We start from the raw sequence: 13,629 nt of genomic DNA, 5'->3' as shown, positions 1-13,629 counted from the left end.
TTTATTTTTTGTTTTTGGTAAACTTTTAGGTAGATAAAAATGAAGCTACCACCAATTGTTTTGACCCACCAAACCCCCACACCTACCGTCCTGCGACTCTCTTGGAATTAGAGGAAGAAGCCACGTCAACCAAATAAAGTTGTCAATGGTAATAATTAAATTACTACAGATCATGTTTTAAAAGAATATTGACCACAATCCAGTATCATCAAGAGTTTGGATCCAATTTTACACTTGTTTTTTTCTAAAAAAAAGTAGTTTATAAAAAAATTTAAATAAATTAACATATAATTATGCATAATTTCATTTTTTTTAAAATTTGTTTAAGTTGAGAAAATTAAATTATACTTTTTTATTTGGGCTGATATATATAATTGCTGACCATATGGCAAAACGAGAGGCTAAATTTCAAACTTGAGATTCGTAGTTAAAAAAAAGTCAAAATTGATAATTAAAAATTTAGAAATTAGGTCATGCTGCCCCTTCACATGCGCCATATTTCATTTACTTATTATTTTATCGACGTTGATATTGATTTAAAAAATACATAAATAAATAAATAAGAAAGGTGAGGCTTCCCAAGCTAATAAGGTGGTAGGTGATGTAAACTCACTAATTCTTTGATTAAAAAAAAAAAAAAGCTCCGTACTTTACTTCACTGAATATTCTACCCTATCACAACTTAATGTGTCATTGATCACTCCACTCACAGCAGGATCCTTCATAAAATCCTCCTTTTTTTTTTTAATAGTTAATATATTTTTCATTAATTCAAATGCTTTATTTTTTCTTGGGTGTTTATAAATTAATCTTTGAATAATTATTCAAGGCCACAAAAAGATGAAGACAAAGTCATTAGAAAAGCTTGAAAGGGCAATTTGATATTTAGTTAATGTGATGCTTATATTGAACTGACAATGTGATTTAAAAAATATATAATCAACGTCTAATCCTGGCATCCCACCTCTTGATTAGGAGACTAATGCCATAGATACTTTGATTTGTTCCGGCTTCCGAAACCATTGTTCTCCAATTATAAATTATTAATTTTTTTTTAAACCATTATTGAGTTGTTGTGTTCAAGAAAATTGAGAGGATTCTTTGGTTAAGCTGGCCCTTGTGCTTCAAGTGTGGCCTTTATCACTCGTTTATTTATAATTTCTAAGGCACACAAATGGGTCAAGAACACCATTCCAATTCTTATTGGCTTTTTCATTGGAAGGATCACCCATTTGATGTGATATAATTTTCAAAAAATATAATTTAAAATATACATATATATATTTTGATCATAATTTAAGAAAAAAAAAACCAAAAACCCATTCTTATAATATATAGCAATCTTCATATATTAGTAAATCAGAATTCGATTCGGACAGTAGAAAGATTTATAATTTATTTAATGTTGGCAACAAACATTCAAACTTTGAGGTTTAGATATGAACGATGGAATTTCCTAGTGTTGTAATAGAACAAAGCAAACTAACAATGACAAAAGTTGGGGTATCATCAAACGGATTCATTTCATGGTGGTTGGCCATTTGCTGTCCAACTTGCTCTCGTACTATTCTCTAGGCCTATAAATGGTGGCATTTGTTGTCAACTTGGCTATAAATTATACAGTATCACAATTCTACATGATATAATAAGTCAATAAAAATTAAATAAATATAATTTAAAAATAAATAAATTCTAAAAAAATTAAATATTTTTATATTATATAAATGTGTTGTATGATATAACGATTTTTTGATGCAGAAAAGGAAAAAAATTACCCGTATTGGGAAGTGATAGTTGCAAGGTTTTTGCTTTGTCCTGAAGAATATATTCTATTCTATTGCAACGCATTTCTCCACATCTTTTATCCAAAACCAATGCTGAAGAGAGTTTCCTCTTGAAGCAATCGCCTTGGAGCAAAAGTTGTGAAGAATTCTTCATGGGTTTGATGCTCTCCTACTCTGCATAGACTTTAAAGTTTATAAACCAATGGTTGGAAGAAAAAATGCATCTTTATCCTTTGGATCTGTATGACACTTTTGGGACATTGAGCATGGAGAATGTTAGGATCCTTACAATATAATGAAGCATTATTGGAGGCAATTGGCTGCAATTCCCTAATCACTATCCACCATCGAATGTTGGCAACAACCATGTCATACATACTTATCTTGCATATATAATTCATAAATTATAAAATACATAGGGATGATATGAGATTTAAAAAAGAATAGAGTTTCTGTGTGTATGAAAAAATTTAATTTTGATAGGTCATACTTTTTTATTTTATTTCTTTTTTTTTTTGTTTTTTAATGATGAATAACCGTCACTCTGCTATAGTGACACCTATCGCTGTCACACAAAACCCTACATACGGTATATCTGTCTACCCATCATCGTCAAGCTATCATTTAATTTCCTTCTGACTCTCATATTAATAGAGTCGCAGCATAGCTGAACTTAGATGAACTGGATTTCCCTCTGATGAGCCTGACTGCTTCAACTGCGAGTTGGGTGGAGCGTTGATAAACTAACTTATAGTGAATTCTGATTAGATTTTGAACTTACATTATCTTTCTAATACTCGACCTCGTACAGTTATTACGTACGTATATTTTTTCAAAAATTTAATTATTTCCCTTATAAGAAAAAATTAAATATATAATAATGATAATAATAATAATTCCCCGTTTACTATATGTTTTATAAGTAGAGAATATAAACAAAATATTGTTAAAAGGGATAATTATAAACAATTTGATATAAATATTTAAAATAATTAATAGTTTATTTAATAAAATAAAAAATTTAATTTTTAAAATCTATTAATATTGTAATTGAGTAATTTAAAATGGAAATGAAGTTGTAAGTTTTTTAAAATTCAAAAAGCTGCTAGCAATTATTCAAATCGAATTTATTAAAAAATAATCGATTAAAAGAATAATTTTGTAAAATGGACCACAAGAATAAATGCCAAGCCGCATTAAAATCTGAAAGATGAAACCCAAACTTGAAAAATGCTGGGCCCAATAAGAAGTGTCCGATCAGAAAGCCTCATCAAACTCTCAAGGTTTGTTTTCGGGTAGTTGCTGCAACTGTTTGTTATAAATATATTAACTAAATATTATTAATAATGTATTTAATTAAAAAACAAAATTGTTTTAAATTAAATTTAATACATTTTAATATTAACACTTATAAAATGTTATAAAACTCTTAAAAATGATTTTTTTTATAAAACTTACTGTTCAAAGTAATATTAAAAATACACATTTAAATATTATATCAAACAAACATATTTAATTCGATCTATTGCAGGAAAAGAAGTTTTAGATCACTAATTAACAATAAATTAGAAAATACTCCGAAAATGAAAACTATCAAATAAGAGAAAATACAGATCTAATCAAGTTAAAAAAATGAAAAGATTTAATAAGAAAATAGAAAAAATTCATTGATTTGGCAATAATTTTAACTGTAATATTTAATATTTTGCCTTGATAAATGTCAAATTTTTTACATTTAGAGTAAGGCCGACACCTAAATAAAAATGTTGATCCAAGATCCATCAGGTCTCACTCAAGCGGACTGATCTCAGACTGTAAATCCTAGTTCGATAATGTAAAGCGGATTGGACAGGTCAAATACATGGATCCATCCGAAAAAAATCTAGCCCAATGATATGATAAGAGGGAGGAAAGCAAGTCAAGTTATCTCGCTACTCTATACACATGTGTATCGAAAAATTAAATGATCATCTAACGTAAAGAAGAGTATTAACATATTTAAATAAATATTATAAATTTTATTTTTTATTAAATTAATTTGTAATATAAAAAATATTTATCGGAGTTTATTTCTATTTAATAAACACTAAAAATTGGCTAGAATCTCAAGAAAAATCTGGCCATAGTGACCTACTGACCTTACAGAAAGATTTAAAGTGAAAGTTAGTGATTTTTGCTGGTAGCGATTGCTGTTTCAATGATTACTGACTATTGCTGTTTCAAAGCATAAAAAATATGCATTTGCAATGTCCAAAAATAAGGATTAATGATGACTTGCTTTATTCAAAACGGTACACCATCGGATTTTTTTTATATAATTTTTATTTTTTGCATCAAAGAAATTTAAAATGAGGGATTTATTTTTCACTTCATATACTGCAGATGATTTTGCATTTTTAGAGGGGTAAACCAAACATTAGATGCTGTTCACAATTCAAACTCAAACCACAACCACACGTTTCCTTTTGCAGTTGTCTCATTCATTACCAGATTTCTGATAAAGACTAGCCGAAATTTTCCCATTTTATTTTCCTTTAATTGTGTAATTTCCTTGGATTTAATATTTTGAATGATTGTATACTTATTTTAATAAAAAAAAAAAACCAACAAGGTCCACTGCTTATAGACAAATGAAGAGGCATGCACCTTATCAACACTAGATAAATACAAGCAGGAAAAGTTGTTATGGAAGAAAAAAGAAAAAGGCAACAGTTAGTGGATATCAAGTAATGCCCTAGCCGGCAAGCTCTCTCTTATTTGTGGACAGGACAGGACACGACACGGCAGTAAATGACACGAGTGTTATTCGCTTTTCATTAATAGTTTAGTTTTTAACTTTTTTTTATTTTAAATAAAAATAAAAATTTTATTTTTTAATAAATCAATTTAATGAGAATATTTTTTATATATATTAAAAGTTTAGTTTGAGATCAAGAAGAAAAAAAGCAAATCCACTATTTAAATCTTGTAATAGATCTTTGCATCAGCCAATCGCTTATAGCCACAGACAGGTTAGGTCAAATCCCTTTGTTTTCGGGGTTTCCTGCTCATGCATGTGATACCTAATTTTAGGTTATATTAGTGGGGCTCCTTTATTTATCTTTTTTTTTTAATATAAAAATTTTTTAAATAGTAAAAAAATATATTGGGATTTAACACATCTTATATTATCAACGTAAACATGTCTACATCATATACTATTATTTTTTAGAAGTCGGAAAGTGAAAAAAAAACAAAAAAAAAAAAACCTTCTTACGAAGGTATATACTCACGTTCTGTCGTGGACAAATTATGTTATGTACTCATAATTTTACATGTTTTTTTTGAGTGGTTGCCTAGAATTTTGGAATTTAGAATATAATTTACTGGTGGAGGTACTGATGGAATCAGTATTCGATTTAAATCGAAAAGTTTAATTAAATTAAATTAATTTAAAATTTTAGTTTAATTTTTTATTTAATTTGATTCGATTTAATTTTTAATTTCGGTTATTTTGATTCGATTTGATTTTAATTAAAAAAATTAAATCGAATCGATTAATAATAATAATATATTATTTTTAATAATATAGAAAAATTAAATTATATTAAAATTAAAATATTTTAATTAAATTTTAAAATATTAAAAATAAAGTGTAAAACATAATAAATTTATAAAAATCAAAACCAATCAAATCAAACTGAATTGAACTAAATTAGACTGATTCGATTTGATTCAGTTTGTGATCAAAATCGATTTGATTTGATTTTTATTAATATTAAAATTTCAGTTTTTGATTCGATTCAATTTAAAACCAAACCGACCAATCTCACTCCTAAAATTGAATTGTGTCGATTCCAACCTGTTGAATGCTTCGACCGAAGCCAAGCAAAAATTATTGTTTTTTTGTATGGTTTGAAAATAGCTGCTTTATTTCATGATGTTTGATTATGATTTGAGCATATAAATTAGGATACTATTGTCAACAGTAAGGGTGAGTATTCGGTCGATTCAGTTTAAAATCAAATCGATCTGAATATATCAAAAAATAAAATTTTGGTATTTATGAAAATCGAACCGAATCAATTTTGATTAAAAATTAAATTGAATCAAACTGATATAATTTGATTCGATTTGATTAGTTTGAATTTTTAATAAATTTTTTATTTTTTACATCTTATTTTTATTTTTAGTATTTTAAAATTTAATTAAAATATTTTAATTTTGATTATAATCTAATATTTCTATATTACTAAAAATAATATACTATTATCATTAATCGGGTCAGTTCAGTTTTTTTTTATTTTTTTCTGATTACAATCGAATTATTTTTTTAAATTAAAAACGAACCGAACTGAAATGAATAAAAAATCAAACTGAATTTTTGAATTCATTTAGGAATACTGCATAGTGAGTTCGGAATAGAGGTGGTTCTCCTAGGGTGAGGGCCACATTTACTTTTCTTTCTACTGCCATTAGAGTCCCCTCTATCCTTTTGACTAGAGTTTGGTCCCTGACCAGCTGTTCCTTGAGTATTTCATCTGCTAGAAAATTCAGTAGGGTGATAAGTTCACCTTATTGCCGTTGTCTACTAAAACCTTTCGAACCTGAAGTTGTGGATGACGACTTTTATGACCAAAGCATCATCATGAGACATCTGCACCCTCTTGGCATCCTCGAGAGAAAAATAGATGGTCATTGGGGAATGTTCCACAATCTATATTATTTTGGCGCTACTTCCCTCCATATTCCTACTTCTCTTATTCCCTCTTCTGCTCATACGGCCTCCAGTCCCTCATACAATTATGTTGATTGCCTCACTAGAGCCGTCATTTATTAGTCTCCTTGTTTATCTCCGGGGCTCAACCCCTGTTGCATTCTACTGTGGTCTCTAGCCTTCCGATTTTTTCATGAAGTTTCTAAGGTATCCTCTCTTAATGAGTCTCTTTATCTCATTTATTAGCTGGTAGCAATCATTGGTATCGTGACCATGAGTTCGGTGGTACTGGCAGTACTTATATGGGTCCCTCTTGTTTACTTCTGCCTTCATCAGCTTGGGCCACTGTATGAAGTCCATGTCTTGGACCTCCACGAGCACTTCAGCTTTGGACGCATTCAGGGGAGTGATTATCTCGGGAATCTAGGGTTAATAGGGTCTCTACTCCTTCTCTCCCACCGGTGTCTGTTCAACGCTTCAGGCCCCTAGTCCTGCCTCCTTTCCTGCTTGTCTAGCCGCTTATCCTCTCCAGTTTTTCCTCTGTCTCTTGCTTCTTTGGCAAATCTGCTAGTGGTCAAAGCATCGTCTTACCTTATTTTTTTTGCTCTCTTCATTAGCTCTACCAAGGTGGTAGGCGGTTTTCTGCACAGCGATCCAAAAAACTTTGGGGAGGTGGTATCCTTCTGCATGGCTTCTACTGCTCTAGCTTTGTCGAGCTCAGAAATTTGTAGAGCCTCCAAGTTGAACTTAGCCACATATTCCCTCAAAGATTCATTTCTTCTCTGCCAAACTATTTCTAGGTAGCTCATTTTCCTTTCGCTGGGATCCTGACAATGAACCTGCTGCTAAACACGCTGACTAGGTCCATTGTAACAGCCCGCTTACCGGACCATCACCGGCACTAGGATCCAGATCGGCTTAAGGCCGCCGGGACCCGTAGTAAGCCTACTGTCAACTCTGTGTACCTGATAAATCCCATACATGATCACACTTAAACTTAAAACTGTTACTTACTCTTCTCTCTCTTTTTTTTTTTTTTTTTTTTGTTTTCTTTCTTTCTTTGCTTGAAACTTTTCTCATCAACTAAGCCTGGACTATGCATGCTCTGTCTGTATGCACTCGAAGAGTGATACCTGCTATGGTACCATACAGTAACTACAGAGATAGAAAGACTACCATGCACCAAGCCTAGCGCATCATAACAACATTATCTCAAACATACAATGATCATGTGCAAAGGGATAAACATACACTAGGGCCAAGCACAATTCTATAACTCAATACATAACTGGTTATTACATCCTTTCTATACATTACATAAACACTGTACTGTACATCATTATCATGTCCACTATTCTATACTAGTACATATGCGTTTACCCTTGCTTTCTCTTTCTCTTTCTCTTCTCTGAGGCCCTGAAAAATGGGGTTAGGGAGAGGGATGAGCTGCTAAAGCCCAGTGAGCGGAATCTATAAAAAATCACATTTAAAACATGCTATCATATGATGCATCACTGCACAAACATTTCACATCTCGGATTGGACATGATCCCAAAACTCCCTCTGTCAGTGCCCGGCTCCCAAAGGAGCTCACACAGGTCTTTCACTAACTACTCATGGTGCCCGACCCTATAAGGGCTCTCACAGGACTCATCCAAGGTAAATGCCCGGCCCCAAAGGAGCTCACACAGGACATACAATAATGACAGACTTATGGGCTATTGAGATCGCCTCGGTCCAATCCACATATACAAGTAATAATGCAATGCATCAACTTGATGAATACTAATGCAAAGCATCCTACATAAACATGGCATTCATGATGCATGAATCATGCTAAAACAGTTCTTAACTTTTAAAATAAAGTTCTGTTCCACTCACCTCTGTCAACTGCTGGGCAGTCTCTGTAACTCTAACTCTGTGGGCCTCCTTGGTCTCTCGGGTCCGTACCTACACAGGTGGACTCAAATGAGGACCAAACTGACTTAAACAGAATTCTTAATATCTCCCCAAAACCCCTCTAAAACATCATAGGCATGCATGGAACAATGGGCAAAAGAAGGCTGGACAGAGCACCTTCGGCGGCACTTTCGGCGGCCGAAACCCCTCTCCAGAGACGAAACTCATGCATGTTCGGCGGCACCTTCGGCGGCCGAAAGCCTCGTCCAGAGACGAAACTCATGCACTTTCGGCGGCCGAACGCCCTCTTTCGGCGGCCGAAAGTCCCTTTCTCACCCAAAAGCCTAGCTTTCGGGGGCAAGGTTTGGCAGCCGAAACTGCCCCCACAAGGGGTTCGGCGGCCGAACCTTGCTTCGGCGGCCGAACCTGGATTCTCCAGAAAGGCAGAATCCGAGCACAACTCATGCTCTCAGCCTCCAAAATCCTATCAAACACCCATAACATGCATACCAACACTTCTCAACTAACACACAACATATCTCATGCATATAGGGGCCTAAAAACTAGCTCAAACCCCAAAAACAACAACAAAACTCATACGAACTCATATGATTAACATATGCTCAAACTCATGCTTATACCCCAAAACATGCCATAAACCTCTCCAAAACTTCTAAAACTTGCTTTAAACATAAGGGGAGGTGAGGATCCATGCTTACCTCTTGAAGAACTAGAGGATTGATGATCCAAGCTTGGAGATGGGGGAAAACTCACTCAAAATCTCCAAGTACTCAACTTTGCTTCCTTTTGCTCAAAACTCTAAAACATAGCTCAAATCAAGTTAAAACATGCAAGATTTGAGAAAAACATGAGAAATCACACCAAGGAGAGCTTGAACCTACCTTTGACCCAAAAACAGAGTGTTTCACACTCAAGTCTCGGGAAAAAGGGCTTTTGTAGTGGCCAACCGACTCTTCCTTCGGCGGCCTAACGTGCATGCGAAATCATGCAACTTTCGGCGGCCGAACTTCACCTTCGGCGGCCGAACCTGGCTTTTGTCCCCTTGGCCTTTTCATTTCAAAACTCAATGTTCTTAACTCAAAACATGCAAACATGATAAAAACACTTAAAAACATCTTAAAAACCTTTCTTATACCCTTAGGGCAAGCTCCGACATCCTCGAATCCCGACTTCCAACGGAAAATCCGCCGGAACGTAGGAATTCCGATACCGGGGTCTAGCCGGGTATTACATTCTCCCCCCCTTAAGAACATTCGTCCCCGAATGTTCCTCTCTAACGCAAAACAGAAGAAAAACATAACATAAAGCACATAAAGAACAAAAGAAGCTAACACTAACCTCAAAAGAGATGGGGGTACTGTTGGAGCATAGACTCCCGTGTCTCCCAGGTGCACTCTTCTATGTTATGGTGGTTCCAGAGGACTTTCACCATCGGGATCTCCTTGTTCCTTAGCTTTCTGATCTGGGTGTCAATGATCCGCACTGGTTGTTCTACATACGTGAGATCACCTAGGATCTCCACATCTGGTTCGCTGAGAACCTTATTCGGATCTGACACAAACTTCCTTAGCATCGAAACATGGAAGACTGGATGGATTCTTTCCATAGACATAGGCAAATCAAGCTTATACGACACATTTCCGACCTTCTGCAAAATCTCAAAAGGTCCAATGTACCGCGGAGCCAACTTACCTTTCCTCCCAAAACGAACCACCCCTTTCATTGGAGACACCTTCAACAAGACCAGATCCCCCTCCTCAAACTCTATGTGCTTTCTGCGAACGTCTGCATAGCTCTTCTGCCGACTAACAGCAGTCTTGAGCCTCTCTCTGATAATGGGCACCACCCTGTTCGTGATCTCTACTAACTCAGGCCCTGCTAGGGACCTTTCTCCAACCTCTTCCCAACAAACTGGTGACCTGCACTTCCTCCCATACAGAGCTTCATATGGGGCCATCCCTATGCTAGCATGATGACTATTGTTGTAGGCAAACTCCACTAAGGGTAGATGCTGCCTCCAAGATCCGCCAAAATCTAGCACACACATTCGAAGCATATCTTCTATGGTTTGGATGGTCCTCTCTGACTGTCCGTCAGTCTGTGGATGGAAAGCAGTGCTAAAGTCTAATCTTGTGCCCATAGCCTCTTGCAGACTTCGCCAAAACCTGGAGGTAAACTGGGGTCCTCTGTCAGACACTATAGAAATAGGCGCCCCATGCAACCTCACAACTTCCTCAAGATACACCTGCGCTAGCTTGTCCACAGAGTAGCCACTCCTGACAGGAATGAAGTGAGCAGATTTAGTCAGTCTATCCACAATCACCCATATGGAGTCTAGTCTGTTGGACGTCGCCGGTAACCCCACTACAAAATCCATCGCTATGTTCTCCCATTTCCATTCTGGAATCGGCAGTGGGTTAAGCATTCCAGCCGGCTTCTGGTGCTCTAGCTTCACCCTTTGACATATCTCGCAGGCTGACACAAACTGTGCCACTTCTCTCTTCATTGCTGGCCACCAATAAACTTTCTTCAGATCTTGATACATCTTGGTGGCTCCAGGGTGAATGCTATATCTCGCATTATGAGCTTCTCTCATAATGTCTCCTTTCAAACTGATGTCGTCTGGTACACATAGTCTATGCCCGTAGCGGAGAATCCCTTGGTCGTCGAATCTGAACTCTTCGCTCTTGCCTGACTGAACAGTCCTGGCAATCTTGACCAACACTGGATCCTCATGTTGTTTCTGAGCCACCTGCTCCAGAAACACGGGTGTAACTCTCATCTGTGCAATCAAAGCACCTGTACCAGTTACCTCTAACTGTAGCCCTTCCTCAACTAACCTGTAGAAGTCCTTCACCACCGGCCTCCTCTCTGCTGTAATGTGAGATAAACTACCTAGTGATTTCCGGCTTAAGGCATCGGCTACAACATTTGCCTTTCCCGGATGATACTGGATTCTGCAATCATAATCACTAAGCAATTCCACCCACCGTCTCTGCCTCAAATTTAACTCTCTCTGACTCAGGATGTGCTGTAGGCTCTTATGATCTGTAAAGATCTCACATTTCACCCCATAGAGGTAATGCCTCCACATCTTGAGTGCAAAGATAACAGCTGCCATCTCAAGATCGTGTGTTGGATAGTTCAGCTCGTGCTTCTTCAGCTGTCTAGAAGCATAAGCTATTACTCTGTCATTCTGCATTAACACACAACCTAATCCCACTCGGGACGCATCACAGAACACTGTGAAGTCTTCATCACTAGTAGGCAGAGCTAACACCGGGGCTGAAGTTAATCTTCTCTTTAACTCTTCGAAACTCTCTTCACATTGGTCAGACCATGTGAATCTCTGGTTCTTTCTGGTTAATCTGGTCATAGGAGCCGCTATCTTGGAGAAGTCCTGAACGAACCTCCTGTAGTAGCCTGCCAAACCCAAGAAACTTTTAACCTCTGTCACTGTGGTGGGTCTAGGCCAGTTGGCTACAGCTTCTATCTTCTTGGGGTCCACTGCTATACCTTGATCTGACACTACATGCCCCAAGAATGAAATGCTCCTTAGCCAGAACTCACACTTGGAGAACTTGGCATATAAACCATGCTCTCTCAAGGTCTGCAGGACTATCCTCAGATGATGGGCATGCTCCTCTGCATTCCTGGAATACACCAAGATATCATCTATGAAGACAATAACAAAGTGATCCAGGTACTCTCTGAAAACTCGGTTCATGAGATCCATGAATGCTGCAGGGGCGTTAGTTAACCCGAACGGCATCACTAAGAACTCATAATGCCCATATCTGGTCCTGAAAGCTGTCTTAGGTACATCCTCTTCCCTGATTCTCAGCTGATGATAGCCCGATCTCAGATCTATCTTAGAAAAACAACCTGCTCCTGCTAGCTGGTCGAATAGATCATCGATCCTGAGTAGAGGATACTTATTCTTGGTAGTGACTTTGTTCAACTGCCTGTAGTCGATACAAAGTCTAAGGGATCCATCCTTCTTCTTGACAAACAACACTGGAGCACCCCAGGGTGAGGTACTTGGACGGATGAAACCCTTATCTACCAACTCCTGTAGCTGCTCTTTCAACTCTTTCAGCTCTGCTGGTGCCATCCTGTAGGGAGGAATAGAGATCGGTCTGGTACCAGGCACTAACTCTATCTCGAACTCTATTTCCCTCACAGGTGGTAGTCCTGGAAGCTCATCTGGAAACACATCTGGGAACTCTCTGACCACGGGCACTGAACTGGGGTCCCTAACCTGACTGTCTAGCTCTCTCACATGAGCTAGATACCCCTGACATCCCCTCCTGAGCAACCTACGAGCCTGTAGGGCTGATATCAGACCTCTAGGCGTGCCCCTCCTGTCTCCTCTGAAGACAAACTCAGATCCATCCTCATCCCTGAACTTAACTACCTTGTCTCTACAGTCCAAGGTAGCACCATATGCAGATAGCCAATCCATCCCTAGAATGACGTCAAAATCTGTCAACTCTAGAACCACAAGGTCAGCTGGAAGGCATCTACCATCTATAAACACTGGACTATGTCGACAGACTGTCTCTGCCAACGATGGATCACACTTAGGGCCACTGACCCATAGGGGACACTCTAACCCAGACGTCATCAAACCCACTCTCTCTATGGCTCTGGGAGCAACAAAGGAATGCGAAGCACCAGGGTCTAACAAAGCATACACCTCAGAACACCCAATGAGAAGGTTACCTGACACCACGGTGTTAGAAGTGTTTGCCTCCTGCTGTGTCATCGTGAAAATCCGCGCCGGAGCTGACGGACCTCCACCTCTGGGACCTGCAGATGAAGAGGCTGACCCTCTCCCTCTGCCTCTGCCCTGCGTCATAACTGAAACTGGTGGCTGTGGCATGCTAGCTGGAGCTGTCTGCTGGGATGGTGCCGTGAAAGCTGCCTGAGGGCACTCACGAGCCATGTGTCCCTCCTGGCCGCACCTGTAACATCCTGTAATCCCAAAGCGACAAACTCCTCTGTGCGCTTTACCGCACCTACTACACACTGGAACCTCTGAACCTGAACTCATGCCACTGCCCAATCCCAGACCTGCTTTAATCTTGTTCCAGAACTTATTCTTCCTCGACTTCTGCGTGGAAACACTCCACTTCTTACCACTGGAAGTTGCTGCACCCTGTGAAGAGGGATCTGACTTACCCCTACCTGGGGTCTTAGAACCTGAAGACTGTGCCGGCTGCTGTT

The sequence above is a fragment of the Manihot esculenta genome, chromosome 1 (genome assembly GCF_001659605.2).
Source record: "Manihot esculenta cultivar AM560-2 chromosome 1, M.esculenta_v8, whole genome shotgun sequence".
Lineage (NCBI taxonomy): Eukaryota > Viridiplantae > Streptophyta > Magnoliopsida > Malpighiales > Euphorbiaceae > Manihot > Manihot esculenta.
This window is presented reverse-complemented; position numbering follows the sequence as displayed.